This window comes from Pinus tabuliformis, chromosome J, assembly GCF_031772625.1.
Source record: "Pinus tabuliformis cultivar Carrire ecotype Pingquan chromosome J, CPIR1, whole genome shotgun sequence".
Taxonomy (NCBI): Eukaryota; Viridiplantae; Streptophyta; class Pinopsida; order Pinales; family Pinaceae; genus Pinus; species Pinus tabuliformis.
This window is the reverse complement of record NC_142295.1, coordinates 50,946,833-50,959,551: the sequence shown is the minus strand read 5'-3', so window position 1 is coordinate 50,959,551 and position 12,719 is coordinate 50,946,833. Positions and strand designations below refer to the sequence as shown.

The window sequence follows — 12,719 nt, the reverse complement described above, 5'->3', positions numbered from 1 at the left end:
CCCTCTTTCAAATGTTTTTATCATGACACTTTTTCAAAATTTGAAAACTGCTGATTTTATGGTTTCCTTTTGTCCTGAAATTGGTTGAACTGATGTTTTTCTTGAAAATTTTTGCAGGGATAGCTTCTGAGGAATCTTGGCAAAGGGGACCAGGGCTGCATGCTTACTTTCAAAGAATTTTGAATTTTTACAAATTTTACAAAAATTTGAGAAAATGACCTTGGGCTTTAAAAACAGGGTTTTTTAAATCCAAGGTAAAAATTAGCTGTACAAGATGAATTTTTTTGAAGAAACACTTTGATAGTCATCCCTCTGGCCTGCTAGGCATTTATTGACTTTTAAAGACCTGACCTTAAAGACAAATTGGACCCAAACCCTAGACCTAGGACTTTTGACCTCAAGACAAGACAAGCAACCTTAAAAGAGTTTATTGACTGAAACAACTTGATCCAGCAGTGCCAAGAGGGGAATAAAGACACCATCTCCTCCATCAGGGTTATGGCATGCCTAATGGAATGCAATGAGATGACACTGATGAGACACCTACTTATGCAAATGCAAAGAGCTTTGATCGCTGATGGAGGGCTACTAGACCGACTCTAACATAACCCACTAGTGAATCTTTGAATCTTGGCCTTCTCCTCCTTGAGGAAAGGCACATAGTTCAATAACTCCATAAACTTGCTAGTGTACTCATCATCTGTCATAGATCCCATCTTTAGCTCATAGAATTATGTTTCCCTGTCATCAAAGTATATCTATGATAGATATTTCTTCTTGAATAGCAGCTCAAACTCACTCCAAGTCAAGTCTTCTTCATGTATACCTCTGACATTCTTCACATCTTCCCACCAAATGTTTGCTTTACCTTTGAGACTGAATGTGGCTATTATGGCTTTCATGTTCTCTAAGTAGTCATGCAACTTGAAGAACTTCCTCATATGAAGCAACCATGCCTTTACATCCTATGGTTTCTTCACCTCTCGATCAAATGTAGGTGGGTTTGCTTTCTTAAACTCATACGGAAAATACCCCTTATCGCTCCTCCTGTAAGGATGATAACGATATCGATCATCATGCCTATCAGAACTAGAATTAGAATGGTACTTGTATCTATCCCCTCTCCTATCTGGAGTGTCCAACAATCTACCATTTATGATTGTGTCATCTCTATCTAATCTGTGACCACCATGTGACCTATTGCCATATGATCCATTAGTTTTGTCCTCCTTCTCATAATTGATCCGTAGTGGTCCCCGTCACTGCAAATCTGACAAAATCTGAAGTATCATTGCATTTGCCTCTGCTAGCTTCTCTTGTGCCTATATGATTTTGTCATTATCAGCCTTACAACTCCTTATTTCTTCCTTTAAGATCCTCGGTGTATCTGCTAAATCAAAAGAATTCCAAACACCATACTGCTCATATGATCCATAGGGAGAGTCTTTGTAGTCTACATTGTTCATTGGATTTCCTCTTGTTGTTCTTGGTAGTTTGATAAATGAATTAGCCTGAGTTGTTATAGGTAGATTGGATTAGTTGGTTGTGGTGATGCATGCTTGTCGATGATAATGCATATTGAGATTGATCCTCCCTTAAGAGAGATAGACCAATTCTTTATAGAACGATGCAGAGTCATTGTGATAATGCATGGTATATAGAGATATGTGTATTGCTCTTAGTTGACTATTGGTTATTAGTAAACTAGATATGAAACAACTAGATTTGGAACTGGAATTAGATAGGATGCTAAATGTGCTCTAGCTGCATCTTGCTAACCATTTGATATTTCTTCCTGCAAGCTATATCATGTCAGATAAACCAAATCACAATAAACCAACATACCTTAGCATAGTTTGGGGAGGATATCTCATTTACAAGATCAGCAATCAGCATAATGCATGTATAACATAGTCACAACAACATATAGAAATATAACTCATAAGCATATAACCATATAGCCATCATTCTAGTTAGAGTCTAGTCACCAATGCATGACCATGTCAACCACACATACTATGACCTCATGCATGACGACATCAACCATACCAATGTATGTGGACAATGCACAACCATAAATGTAGACGATACACTAGCATACATGTGGACAACACACAAGCATAACCATGGTCCACACACACGCATAAACACATATAATCAAGCATAAATGAACAATACTTATAACAACGGGTAGCAACATGTAACCAAGCATATAAGGACAATACATGTAAGCAACATATAAGAACATGTAACCAGTCATACACTCATAATGATGCATTCCACAACAACACCATCAACTTCCACATGGCGACATGACTACAACCATGATCAACACCATGCAAATGCAACAAGCACATGGAATACAAGCATAAGAGACACACATGCAACTGAAATGAATGCATGAAAAACACACCCACCCATCCAATCCAAGGGGTGAACCATCCTCTGGTACCACTCTATAACACCCTCCTCCCACATCTACCCAAGTAATCGTCCAATCGGAGTAAACATGCAACGAGAGGCCACTATGATATGATTTGACCTCCTAAGTTATGTTAAGGAAGTGGAACCGACAAAAACACACCATACATACCTTCAACATCAACATTAGGACCCTCAGGAACCATCCCAACCTTTCTTCCAACCAACCCATGGGTCCCACTGAGATTTGGACCACTTGACCCCCGGACGCTCCCATGCTATAGGTCTGTTAGAGTCCAGGAGGCTTTGGACGCTCTCATGACAAGGCATGCTAGCGTCCAGGGACTATTTTGCTCAGTGTTGTGCCAGCGTCCCGGGATTTGAGCCACTTTTTCAGGCCAAAGTCGAGGTCACTTCCCATAATTAGATGAAACACTCAGAATAGAAAGATAACAAGGAAATGACAATACAAATGCAATCACTTGAATAAAACCTTGATTGAACCCCTACTAGCCATGACAGGCATTTCGTCAAACATATCATGAATATGTAATCTACATGAGTAAATAATAGATCTAAGCATAGGGGTCTCATACTTAGTTGAGAATCGCTAAGAAGCATTGATGCCTCAACACATTAACTATCATTTCATCCACTAGGTCATAGATACATTATTCATTCATTTACAAATAGAAACATGATGAGAGCCATACATGGCTACTGTCATAAAACATATACATAACCAGCATGATATCAACAGAAATACCAAGGAAATCATAGCCATATAATCCACACATACACCAGTATAATACTCATAGAAATACAAGGAGAAATAAACTCATATTGATGATGTAAAATCCAAACCCGGGGTCGGACTTCCATGTTCCACCTGACCATAGAATGGTTGAGCCAAATCTCTCTTTAGCCATTCACCTCCGTGCCATATTCCAAGCATGAATGTGGGATCTCATAGAACACATTAATCCAAAACCATCTAGGGCTTCCAGAGGCCATCCACCTCAACCCATCAAACTGTGATTCCACCTCATGGTCGGACATCACAAAACCATCAACATATTAGTCTATATCCAAGCCTTCCAGGGCTCCAGAGTGTTTGTCCAACCAAGGCTTCCAGGACTAGTAACTCAACCCACAACTTATTCTGGGCTTCCAGAGCGTTTGTCTAACCAGGGCTTCCAGGACTAGTAACTCAACCCACCAATGGCTTCTAGAGTGTTTTTCCAACCAAGGCTTCTAGGACTAGTAACTCAACCCAAGTTGTTAGAGGGCTTCCAAAGCGCTTGTCCAACCAGGGATTCCAGGACTAGTAACTCAATCCAAGCTAAAGAAACATGAGAACTGACTTAAACAAACAAAGAAATAAATCCACAATCACCATGACTATCTAGGAAATGGCAAGGCTAGGAAAATCCACAGTCAATTCCGACCATCATCCATGCCAATGACAGATCATGACCAATAAACCACATGCATGTGTCATGCATGCCAAAACCAGTGAGGAAAACATACATGCAACTTGGTCCCTGCATGTAAAACTCATTGTAGCTACTGATCCTAATGTCCTCTTGTGCTTTCCTGCTCTTCCTTTGCCTTCTTGCTCCAAAAATCCAAGTGTGCCACACCCTCCAAGAGTGTTCCAAGAAAACTCTAAGTATCCAAGAGTATGAGAGAGAGAGAACAATGAGAGAGCTCCAAAACTGAATTGACAAAAGTCTATGTACTGATCCTCATAAGCTTTTTTATGAATGAGGCCACTATTTTCTTCATTTTCCATAATTTTCCTTCATTTTCCTCCTCACATGCAACATGTGACCTTTCACCTTCCTTTTCTCCTAATTTCCATTATTTTCATAAATAACTGTGTCAAAAATGTCATTTGTCTTTCCAAAGCCTTAGCCATTGTCTGTGCCAATTTCCTTAGCCTTTAATAACCAAATGAACACCCACACTAGGATGTCTTGCCCAACATTCAGTTTGGAATAAGTGTCCCATCAATCGTGGTTATTATTTTGTCTTTATTAACTTTTATTACATGGAATTTTCACCAAGGCTTACACTTTAAATTAAACTTATATTTTTATTATTAATAAATATGTTTTTTCAATACGGGGTGTCTTGTTAAGGCACTCCTAGATATTAAGTCACTGCTTCAATTGCCCACCCTATTTGGGTGTCATTTTTGGACATGTCCATGATGTGCTTCAATTACCCACCCTATTTAGGTGTCATTTTTGGACATGACCATGATGTAGCCTCATTGAACTTACAAAAAAAATACATGTAAATAATTTTATTTACTTATTACAAACCCCTACTTTATTGCCATTATCATTATTTTAATTATTTAAAATACCAATAAAAATTAAATTATAAGTAAATCTTGTTCCAAAAATTATTTATATCAAAGAATTTAAATAATATAGTTACTTTGTAATTGTGTAAATGTAAATATCATAGAGATTCCCCTTTGAATTCTTGAATCTGTGAAGAGTTTTCTATGTTATCATAATTATCAAACTAATGTAACATTTTTTTATTAATGAAAAAATCCACTTACCATCTTAAAAAATCATATTATAATTGCAAATATAAATAACTTTCCATGTATATATATTCCATTTAGTTACAAAATCATATTATAATTGCAAATATAAATAACTTTCAATGTATATATATTCCATTTTGTTACAAGATTAAATATGAAATTCTAAATCAATATTTTATTGTGTTATTATTATCAACGAACCAGGGCATTAATTTTTATTAAATTATTAATTTTTTTTCCCAATGTAAATAAAAATAATAATTCAAATTATCCGGATGCGGGTGTCCTCGAGGTGCATTTAAGGCGGGTTAACTCTCTGCCGGCAGTTGTCTTCGCACCTGGCGATATGTCACAGCTCCCACAAACTCACCACGATTGATATGAATGCAATGAGGTACAGGCTGATGGTTAAGCATTCGACAATGAATGCGCGCCCTGTTCGAGATCCCGCGTAGGCTGTTTTATTCATGGCTTAGCTTCTGGTTCTGGCTATCGCTCTCCTCGGCTCTTTCCATATCCGTCTGCTTTTTTTCCCGCATCCCTGTTTCGCTCTGGCCGCTTGGGGGCTTATCCGGAATCTGTTCTCTACCTGGTCTTGCTTAATCCCCTTCTCAGGTCTCTCTGTTAGTTTGAAGATGGTGCGACGCCGTGGTGTTTCTCGCCGTGGAGGCACCAGTGGTAATCGTGGTCGTGCTTCTCAGTCTGCCCCCCAGAATATCATTTTGCTGGCTTCAGCCTCCCCGCCCTCTCCGCCCTCTGATCATGGCAGGCCCTTCCCGCACAACTCTTTCCAAACTACCCGTTTCAAATTTCACAGTCGGCTCAATAAACCCGTTCTATCAGCCAGCATTACGGTTATCTTGGCTGAGGAGGAGGATAAGCCCAGCAGCTCTGTTCATACCACAACGTCTCAGTCTCAGGACGACAATGTGCTTCAGGGAGACGTGGTTGGAACTGTGTTCAATTGTGACAATGTGCAGGAAGAGGGGAATATGTCTGAGGCACCTCAGCCTCCAGTTGATTCTACATAGCGCAATTTGCTTGCGGTCGAACCAGTGCACCCTTCTGGTGGCAATCTGAATCTGGAAGCTCCTCCAGGTGGCAGCGACATGGGAGATGGGGACAATGCCGTCAACATGTGGATGGGTTCTCCTATCCAAGTGGAAAAGGACGCTCCGGACTCTCTGAAACATGCTTGATTTCTTCGGTACAGTGCACACTGATGGCAATCTCCCTTCTGGTCTTTATATCATTTTGCTTTGCTTCTCTGGATTATGTCAATTCTGTTCTGTTTCAAGTCCTGGTTAGGTATCGATACCAGCCATTATAGTCTAATGAGTTGTATCAGGTCATGGCTCAGAAAGCCATTGTTTTTGCTAAATTTTGTATATGGCTATCAAGGCAGAACTATTATCAGTAACGCCATAGTCCTTGATAGTTTTGCAGTGATGTTCGCAACTTTGGTTCGCACTTTGGTCTGTAAGGGATTTGAAAAACATGGCTTAAGTCTTCTTAATCCCGGGATTGTTGTCACAGGAGTATATGTCTATCAAGATATCTGGTTGAGGGATGACTTCAGCCTCCTCTGAGGTCTTAACCTCTCTGTAAATATTTTTTCTCTTTTTTAATAGAATTAGCTTTTACGTAGAAAAAAATAAATAATAATAATTCAAATTTACGAGGATATTTAAAATTTATAATATAAAATTTACTTTTAAAAAGATATTAAAAATTTATGAATGTATTTTATTTCAATGATTCAAATTTACAACAATACTAAAGTTTTTATAGGTAAATTTTAATTCTGGGAAAAAGTTAAAATTTTATAAATATATCTTATTTTTCATAATAAATATCTAAAAAATTTCTTAAATATATTTTTATAATTATTAATCAGAATTAATAAAGTTTTAAATTTTAGTTAATTCAAAAGTGATAATTATTTATATTGAATATAAAATTTAATATTAATATAATAAATTTTAATACATTATAATATAAATACTATATAGCAATTTTAACATAGATATATAATTTAATATATTAATATAATAAAATATAATAATATATTAATATAATAAAGTTTAACATATTATAATATAAATATTATATAGCAACTTTAACACAATAAGATTAAAGTTTTTTTAGATTAGCTTTCAATTTATTTAAAATAATATCTAAAATATATTATTATCTAAATATATTATAATTAAATATATATATATATATATATAAAAATAATGACTTTCAATTTGATCTTTCTAGTAAAAAAATTATTGAATATAAATTTTAATATATTAGAATATAAATATTATATAGCAATTTTAATACAGGAATATAGAATTTAATATATTAATATTTAATATTTAATATATTATAATATAAATATTATATAGTAATTTTAAACCATTAAAATTAAAGTTTTTTAGATTAGCTTCTAATTTATTTAAAATAATATCTAAAATATATTATTATCTAACTATATTATAATTTAAAATATTTTTTAAATATATAATAATGAATTTTTTTATTTTTTTGGTAGGTAAGTGTCCATGAAGATTTGAACGAGTAACTTATCACAATGAGTGTCTTAATAATGCACTCATTCACCATCAATCCAAAACCTAATAACTTTTAATTTAATATTTCTTGTAAAAAAAATAATCATTCCAAACACTCAATTCCACATTCTCAATATTCATCTCCAAAACTATTAAAATATAACATTTTTATTATTAATTTATTTATTTTTATAAACTCATAAATACAATGTTTCATCTATTAATAATTATGATTGGACCATTTTTACCGAATAGTAAAAGTTTCTCAATTTACCCACACAACCACAAAATAAAAAGAAAATTGCTCACAAAATTTTATTTTAATCTTTTTAGGGATCTGAATCCATATTCAGAAGGTTGCGTGGTAGATATGTCAGTGTTGTAAAAAGTCTAAAATGCAAGCTATATTGTACAAGAATTTGTCTGGAAAGTTGAGCCTTGTATCTCTTCAATGATAGGTGACCGTTGGATCCAACAAGAATAATTCTTGGTGTAACATCGTTGACAAGAATAGCTCACCAAACCCGTTATAAATCATCATCATGATAATGATAATAGATCTGAATGACGAGGAAATGTCCAGAGTCTTCCAGGGCCTTACATTAATCCATCACCTGCTAATCAATACATAATCCATCCTTTGTTGTACCCAAAACATGTTGCCCTAATTCCCAATTGTACTTGTAAAGCTGCTTGCTTTGGATCCCCTACGGCTTTCCTTCCCCATTTCATCGGCTATCTTCTATAACAGAGGGCCCTGTTTCAGCGTAAATAATACTTAAAGCCCGTTTGAAACAGATCATCTTTGTGACATCCGAAACAGCGAGCTATAGAGGTAAGTCGAAAGACTTCGTCTTTTTTCAAATGAAATATCGGTGTTTTTCTGAATATATAATATATATGTGAGAGAGAGAGATTCAATGCAACTGTTGCTTCGGATCAGGGGAATGGAATGCGAGGGTTTTGATGTTTTTCATGTCAGCTGCGTAATTTTCAGTCTGTATGAACGAAATTTTAAGGAATAGTAGGAATTTGTTGTTCAATAGTGCCATGTTTTTTCGATGTGCATAATTTATGTGCTTCTTGATTAAAAGAAATGAAGGTTTTATGGCTTGGAAAAGGATGCGATCAGAGCGGTATATTGATTGGATGAGATCAGTGAATAGTTTGTATTTCTAACAGTGATTCTCTTGTTGGGGGCAGTTATGGGTTTTCTGAGGATGATTGTCCCTTGTTCATCAACAGAAGAAGACATTTTGGTTTGTTAGGGAAAGGAATTATGTGAATTTAGTATTGTTGCTGGGTTTTTTTGAAATGCTGATTTCCTGATCAGGGAGGGTTGTGTTTATTAAATAAAATCTATGAATAAAAGCGAAGGACAAAAGTATGCTCCCTTGAGGAGGGAATTGCATGGATATAAGATTGTTGCTGGATTTTCTTTTGCAGGGTTCGTTGTCGGAGAGGGTTTTTTATTTATTGTTCATTAAATATATCATAGTATTTATTTATTTTTTAAAAACCCTGTTTGAGTTGCTCAGGGTTATTTGGGGAAAAAAACGCCCAGGTCGTTTGAGTACTCTTGAGTTAATCTGCTCATGCTGTGCTGTGGTTTTTCTGGTGAGTTTTTTCCAGGCAAAGTAAAGTGTGGCATTGATCTGTTTTTTTTTTTGAAAATTCTAATGATCTGAGTTCTTTTCAAATGTATCCAACCCCTGGGGTCAAAGTTTCAAGTTTTAGCCAGTCATAGTAACCAACACCAAGAGGGACCGACAAAAAAATGCAGGTCAGACCTTGACCACAAATACCTTGCTGGTTATTCAACTCACAGGGCTATGGACGCACTCATCGCGTTAAATACAAATGCCAAAATAAAAGCTTTCCCTGCGAGTGATTTCTTTTGCAGAGGTTTCTTCGTTTTGATTGTTATGTGTGAGCAGTTTCCTTCTATCCCAGTGCAGCAAGTTCTCCCTTCCGAATCTGGGAGTATTGCAATTGTTGTAGCTAGCTTGTAACATTCGAATTGGGATTTTTTTATCTAAGAAGCTGCCAGTGACTCGTGAGGGGTTACGTATTCCACCAAAGTTGCCCAAGATTTGCACCTGAATCCAACCTCAAACACAAATACAAGGTACCCAAGGAGGAAAGACGTTGCCATGGACACTTGAAACCTGGTGGGGCATAACGGCACCTTACTTTTACCAACCAGGCAAGCCTCTGTTGACCTGTGTTGCCAAGTTTTTGCTCAACTTTTTCTGAGTTTTCGCCAAGTCCAAGTCCAACTCTTACGCTCTAGGCAAGCCTCTGTTGACCTGTTAACAAATATTTGCTAAACTTTTGAGTTTCCACGAAGTCCAAGTCCAACTCTTACACTCTTTTTTTTAGGGGGGAGGGGGAGAGGAAGGGGGATCTGATAGTTATACCGCTGAAGGGGATTCAGTTGTCATCCATTCAAAGACTACAAGCTGCCATAATTACATGAAAATAGCATTCCCCTTACCTTATTCTATTCATATATCTAGCTTTTCACAGCCATTTCTTAAGTGAATCTAATGAGCTGTTGTTGAATAACTATGGATTCTAGAATGGAGAATTCATGAATCTTAGTTACCCCTTATTTGGGTAAATCTTCAGGCATTCTGGTAATCTCTGTCACCACAGGAAGTGGGGAGTTGATATCTGGTTAGGCACTTTAGACAGATTTGAAATGCTCACGACTGCCCTTCAGTAGAGTTGTGACAAGAAATAGCTGTAAAATGGCCTTGTATGTTAATCTGGACTTCCTTTGCCTCATAAAAACATGAATAAAGGAATTGTATGATGTAAGGTTCTTGCAGGAATTTTTTTATTAGCTGAATGGAATAGATCATGTTTAAAAATATGAAGCGAAAAAAAGGAAAAATGTACAGTCTTACGGAAGGAAGCAATTGTATGTGTGCAAGATTATTGGGTTTTCGTTTGAATAGTTTCTTGCCTTTCTAGGGAATATGGTTGTTCATGGGAATAATCTTTTCACAAGATTATTGGCTGATTGGAGAGGATCATGTTTTATGTTCATTGATTGGGATAAATATGCTAGCAGTTTTTTGCAGTAAGGTCTTATTAATCTTGTTGGATTGTGTAGGGAAGGGAGAACACTCGTAAACGAGATACAATTATATATTCAAGTTTTTCTCAGCTGCATCTTCTTTATGGCTTTCACTTTGGTGATCTCCATCCCATTTGTCATTCTTGTTATTGCCATTTGTGTGTGCTGTTACTTTCTTGGCAGAGCGAGGGGTCGTCAAGATATCCGAACACAACCACAAGTATTTGGAGTACCAATACCTCCTCCAGGCGTTTCACCTTCAGGTCCTTCACCTCCTCATTCCCCCAAGCAGGACAAATCAATGAATGTATGAGACCTTTCTTTTGAAACACACATATATTTGTTCATACTATCACACCAAGACAAGTGCCATTCTTTCCTATCTATTTGTTTAGATGAGATCGATCTTCATCTGGAAAAATATGCTAGTATTATGCATTCTGCCTTTTGTTTAGATGAGATTGATTCCTCGTCTAGAAAGCATGAATAGTATTATTGTATTTCATTGATGGGGTCTGTAAATTAGGTCACCAGAAGATTAAAAATGTCTGTACAGGGTGTTGTGCAGATGAATAGATGTGTTTTCAGTATTATGTAGATAGTTACATATTCATTTGCCTCTATGAGTCATGTTGTATTTTTCACATAAACAACCTGGATTGCAGGTACATTAATACGATAAGAGCAGTAACTCTTTTCTAATAGTTGGGAATTATAAGCAACATTCCATCTTTGTTTCTTGTGCGTGTTCACTCTCTCTTTCAGAAATGAACATATAACTTTCCACATTAGATTCATCATTGTATAATCCCAAATTTGTGTATTCAAAATGTTCCCTATTATTTGAAAGTGTATATAAATCTTTTGCTTAATTAATTCCACATGGATATGAAATATTTGTTTATTATCCGAGTGAAATACTGTGAAATATTATGCAATTTTTGTTTATTATCTGTTAAGATAAGCCTTTAGCCTAATTTGCATGTGATAATTGTATATTAAAGATGATACACCAGGGAATAGGGCAACATATAACTATCATATAACTATCATATGGATTAGGGCATTCATCTCTGTAACTTATTATATTCATCAGTATCATTAGTATTTCACATGACATGGACATGTGTAAGATGGGATTTGCATGCCCTTTGTATTAAGCTATGTATTTCTCGTGTCTGGGATTCTTATTTTTGTTATTTGTAGATAAATAGTACGTTTACCATTTGTAACTTCTTATCATTAGTATTTTACATGACATGATGGGATTTGCATGCCCTTTGTATTATGCTATGTATTTCTGGTGCCTAGGATTCTTATTTTTGCTTCCCATGACATTAACTTGCGATCTGAACTTGTGATGTGTCGTAATGCATTTACATGCTTGTGAGCTCTTTTCCTCTTTCTTGAAAGGAAGTGTCAAAGCCATTCTCTAGAGCATTCATGTGTATTTTGCATGTCATTTGATTCAAAGCACGAAAATTAAATAACACTGTATTCTTAACAAATTGGATGATTCTAGGGAGTTGGAGAAAGGAACATCATTAACCGGAAGGAACGTCATTGATGACTCGAGTCTAAAAGACTGTCCACCTATCAAATCTATTCAAACCGCTGTCAGTGTGATGATAGTTCATGTATTTTTTTTAATAGTTTACCTTAGTTCTGATAGTTCGTTTATGGTTTCTAGCTTTTTGTCATTAGGTATCTGCCTTGATATGCATGCTTTTTGGCATCTTCTTATTGGTTATTTTCTCACTACTGCATTGCACTGTTTTGTGAGCATTTGTTGAACATTAATATGTTTATCATATCTTAACTTTGATATGTTTTATGTTTTTGTGGTTATTTGTTGAACATTAATAAGTTTAATGTGTTGGCTCAAAAATATTTTATACAGTAAAAACCACAAATTCAATGTCAATAGGTGTAATTGTGAGAATATCCATTCTAATACATGTTATTACGCAAATCTGCATGATGCTTTTAGATAGTCAACCATGTCATGGTTGAAAGTCTCTCCATTTAGAATGTTGTTTTCCACAAACCTGCATGACACTTTTAGACAATCAACCTTGTCATGGTT

The 12,719-nt window shown here is 35.7% G+C and overlaps 1 long non-coding RNA gene across 1 annotated transcript; it reads left to right on the top strand.

Annotated features, from left to right (window-relative positions):
- Positions 1 to 7,888: 7,888 nt before the first annotated feature.
- LOC149225436 (uncharacterized) lies at positions 7,889 to 11,366 on the top strand. Its single transcript, XR_016247677.1, has 2 exons — positions 7,889 to 8,383; positions 10,670 to 11,366. It is a non-coding gene; the product is annotated as an uncharacterized LOC149225436 (long non-coding RNA).
- The last annotated feature ends 1,353 nt before the right edge of the window (positions 11,367 to 12,719 follow it).